Genomic DNA, 4,855 nt, shown 5'->3' with positions numbered 1-4,855 from the left:
CGACCCTTGTTGCGTGCTCGGAAGAAAGAGGTGACCATGTGTGGACGAGTTGGGATGTGGGTAGGTGTGCGACGTGCGGCGACGGGTGTAATCGGCAAGGTGTTGGAGCCGACCCATGGGTGCGATGGTGCACACGAAGGGACGCCGCGGTTCGTTGGAATGGGGTGTGTCGAGGTTATGTGGCAGGTCAGCCGGGCATGCATGTTGATGGAGCCGACCCTTGTTATCCTCGAGAGACACGACCCTTGGGCGAAAGGATGCGTATAAGTAAGGAGGATGGCGTTCGACGAAGGGACATCGAACTCAGACTTCCACATCGCAGAACAAGTGCGAAAGAAGGAGTTGGGCGAAAACGGAAGGAAGAGAAGGATGCGGGTAAGAGGGCTGCACCGTCGGGCGAATTACAGAGGGCGGGTCAGGCTTGGTAGCTCGGACAGGCAGAGCGGGGTGGGTTACCGTCCGGGCAGGCAGGCTACACTACATGCGGGCCATGCGCCCTCACTATGGACCGCACCGACGTGCAGAGTTTGGGCGCCGCGGAAGGGAAATTCGGGCGGACAGGTTCGCAGTTCAGTTGTGGAGTTGTGGAGTTGTGTCGTGCAGGCCGTGGGCCAGTGCAGCACGACCACATGACACGACAGGTTGAAAGAATAAATGAAGAAGATAAATTTATGGTAAGTTATTTTCGCTGCATTGTTAAGAACACTTACTGGAAAATTGACCGAGTGTTGAAGTAGGCGCAGACCGTGTACTCAAGTATTGGTAAAAGGAAAAAGTACGTTGGTGCCGCACCTGCTTATGCGTGGTTGAAATACTACCACTAGGATAGGAGCGTGACATGGGGTCTCACGGTCCCTCCTCGACAAAGGTTGCCAAATTGCGGGGTACCTAGGGATTCCATGTCCCACCTTGTCGAAAGCATCCCAAGTGCGGGAAATTTGGGGTTTGCATGTCTCGTCGCGATGAAAATCGCCCCAGGTGCAGTAAACTTGGTGTACATCGAGCCTGCAGCCTTGTTAGGATATTCCGACACATAGGATATAGTTAAGTTCAACTTGGTCTAGTATAGAGTTAGGTAAAGTGTGTTTCTTTACCGTTGTACATTTTGTAACTTACAATCCGACGGTCACGATATGTAGTGATCTGACGGTTCACTCTCACCTCGGTATTACTGACACTTGATCCGTGGCTTGACACCCGATTGGTCCATGAGTTCTATTTAAAGCGCATGGAGGGTCATTGTTCGGGTAATCCGTGCATGAGAGAAGCTTATGTAAATTTTCATTCTTTGATTAATAAATTGCCTGTAGTACCCACGTTGGGACAGGCCGTGGACTGTTTCCCTCCTTGCACTCTGAGGGTTTTAACCACGTCAAAAATACTGGTGTATTGATTTGAGATCTGGTTGTGAGCGGTGTCCTTTTGGTATTCTTTCTGTGGAACTTACCCTGTAAATTCCTGTGGATCTTGTTCCTCTACCAAAGGGACGCAAACTTGTTAGATGCAAATGGGTTTACAGAACCAAGTATGGACCAGATGGGAAAGTTGATAAACATAAAGCTCGTCTAGTTGCTAAGGGATTTTCACAGGTTGAAGGCATTGACTACACTGAAACCTTCTCTCCAGTTGCCAAAATGAACTCTATCCGCCTTGTTCTTTCCCTTGCTGCCTCTTTAAAATGGGAAGTCCATCAAATGGATGTTAAATCTGCCTTCTTGCATGGGGACTTGCAGGAAGAAATCTATATGGAACAACCCATTGGCTTCATACAAACATACTCCAGCCTTGTTTGTCGACTTAAGAAATCCCTTTATGGCCTCAAGCAAGCTCCTCGGGCTTGGTATGCCAAAATGGATAGCTTTCTTTTAGAATCTGGCTTTTCTAGGTGTCATTCTGACAATACTGTCTACACCAAGAAAGTGGGAAACTCTCTTATCATCCTTATTCTTTATGTTGATGATCTTATTCTTACTGGTAGTGATCCCAACCTTATAAACCATGTGAAGTCCAGCCTTAAAAAGAAATTTGAAATGACAGACTTAGGACACTTACACTATTTTCTCGGTCTTCAAGTCTTGCAATCCCAAGAGGGTATTTTCCTTTCCCAGTCCAAGTATGCTTGTGATATTCTTCGTCATTTTCACATGGAAGACTGTAAGCCAGCCCCTTCTCCCTTTCAGTCTGGAGTCAAACTTTCAGTCTCTTGTACTTCTCCTGAAGTTGATGCTACCTTATACCGTCAACTTGTCGGAAAACTCTTGTATTTAACCCATACTCGTCCTGGTATTTCCTTTGCTGTTGGCCTTGTTGCTTGTTTTATGCAAAACCCCCGTGAAAGTCATTGGAAAGAAGCTAAAAGAATACTTCGTTATGTTCGAGGTACAATACAGTTTGGGATTCATTACAGTGCCAAAGTAGCTCCTCTGTTAGTTGGTTTCACTGATTCTGATTGGGCTGGTGACCTTGATGATCGAAAGTCTACTGCCGATTATGTCTTCACTCTTGGTTCAGGACCTATTACATGGGCTTGTAAGAAACAGGCTGCCATTTCCCTTTCGTCAGCAGAAGCAGAGTATCGTGGTGCCGTGGAAGCTAGTAAGGAAGCCTTGTGGCTTCGTCAGATCCTATCAGAGTTTGGCTTTGAGCAACAACATCCAACCACACTTTGGTGTGATAATCAAAGTGCCATTCAGCTATGCAAATATCCAGTCCAGCATCAGCGCAACAAACACATTGAACTACACATGCACTTCATCAGAAAGCTCATTCATGACCATGTTCTTGAAGTGCAATATTGTCCAACAGATGATCAGGTTGCAGACATCTTCACAAAGGCTCTCACAGAGGCGAAGTTCACTAAACTTCGATATATGCTTGGAGTTCAGGAAGTTGTCACTAAGGGGGGATAGGCTCTAGTGCCTCCTTCCTTCTCCTATTGTGTCATATTTGTAAATCCTTCAATCCTATCCTAAGTTGTTCTTAAGGGGGGATGTTAGGATATTCCGACACATAGGATATAGTTAAGTTCAACTTGGTCTAGTATAGAGTTAGGTTAGAGTTAGGTAAAGTGTGTTTCTTTACCGTTGTACATTTTGTAACTTACAATCCGACGGTCACGATATGTAGTGATCTGACGGTTCACTCTCACCTCGGTATTACCGACACTTGATCCGTGGCTTGACACCCGATTGGTCCATGAGTTCTATTTAAAGCGCATGGAGGGTCATTGTTCGGGTAATCCGTGCATGAGAGAAGCTTATGTAAATTTTCATTCTTTGATTAATAAATTGCCTGTAGTACCCACGTTGGGACAGGCCGTGGACTGTTTCCCTCCTTGCACTCTGAGGGTTTTAACCACGTCAAAAATACTGGTGTATTGATTTGAGATCTGGTTGTGAGCGGTGTCCTTTTGGTATTCTTTCTGTGGAACTTACCCTGTAAATTCCTACAAGCCTCACATCAAGAAAAAGGCTCGGTTGCACAAGAGAATGAAGGTTTCTTCATTGGTACAGGACCTCGCTAAGGATCAAAGGTTGGAGTCTCTTCTAGAGATAGTCCACCATGGACTATCAAAAGTTGAAAGAAGGACAGAGTGCCGGGGAACGAAGCGCCGAAGAAACAAAGTGCAGAGAGGAGGAAGGACTCGACTTGTGCTTGGGGGATATTATTGTGAAGGGTCTAGGGCTTCGCAATGACCAATAAGAAGCTTCAATGAGGGAAATTTACGAAAGGGTTTTCCTCTCTGAGAGAGAGAGAGAGAGGTTTTTCCCTGGCAGAGAGCCAACATCTTGTGTTCTTGTTCTTATGTTTTTGGCACCAGTTTTATGAAAGTAAATACACATGCATTAATAAGAAGAGAAGAAGATTAAGATAACATGATAAATTGCAAAAGAGCTTCACAAATTGTTATCAAGTCTAGAAGAATCCCGCTATACCCCATTGCCCCAGATTCTTCAACGCAGTATCGGAGCTAAGGTGACACATCAAGGAAAGGGAATCTCAAGAACATCCGCAAGGTTGAAGCGTCAAGACAAGAAGTCTCAATCAAATCAAGGACAAGAAGGTATACCATCTATCATTCCTCATGGAAGACTACAAAGCAAGAAGAAACGCCTTGCATAAAGGCACCTACAAGAAGAACAAATCAAAGAGGGACCTACATCAAGCTACACCATCTTGAAGAATGAAAGGCACTACGAGTCAAGTCATCAAGCAAGTCAATTTGAAGAAAGCAACTTGAACAACATCAAGATCTAAGGAAGGCAAGCCATCAAGTCTTCAAGAAGAAAGAAGGTTCACTACATCTCAAACTCTATCAAGTAAGTATATGTCCCCTTATGAGTATACCTCAGTGTCTTTTTGCAAGAAAAGTAACAAATTGGTTGGGGCCACTACATGTCCAAAGTCAAACGGTTTGGATTCCAAGAGTATGGACGCTACAAAAGGGATTTTCCTAAACTTAAGAAGGACAAAAACAACAATAGAAAAAGGGAAGAAGCTCATGTAACTCAAGAAGTGAAAGAAGACGACAAGAAGCAAAAGAAGGAAGATCCTCCTAAGACTAAGTCAACCTCTTTGCTTAAAGTCTTCTTTCAAAGGGGGTAGAGGTCTCATTGGGTGTCCCATTTATGGGATTTAAGAGAGGATGATATAGAGGCGAGAGCGGATGAAGCAAGAAAGGCTACACCAATCGAGGAGAACTATCAAATAAAGCCGTGATGATAAAAGCATAATCAAGGTGAGGTATGTATGCATCAAAGTTTAATTCATGTCGCCATATATATTGATTGGGTCATGGGAAAAGTTATAGAATCACGATCAAGAATAAAAGGATCTCTTTCACCAACGACATGCT

Source organism: Pinus tabuliformis, chromosome 7 (genome assembly GCF_031772625.1).
Source record: "Pinus tabuliformis cultivar Carrire ecotype Pingquan chromosome 7, CPIR1, whole genome shotgun sequence".
Lineage (NCBI taxonomy): Eukaryota > Viridiplantae > Streptophyta > Pinopsida > Pinales > Pinaceae > Pinus > Pinus tabuliformis.
Note: the sequence above shows the minus strand (reverse complement) of the source record.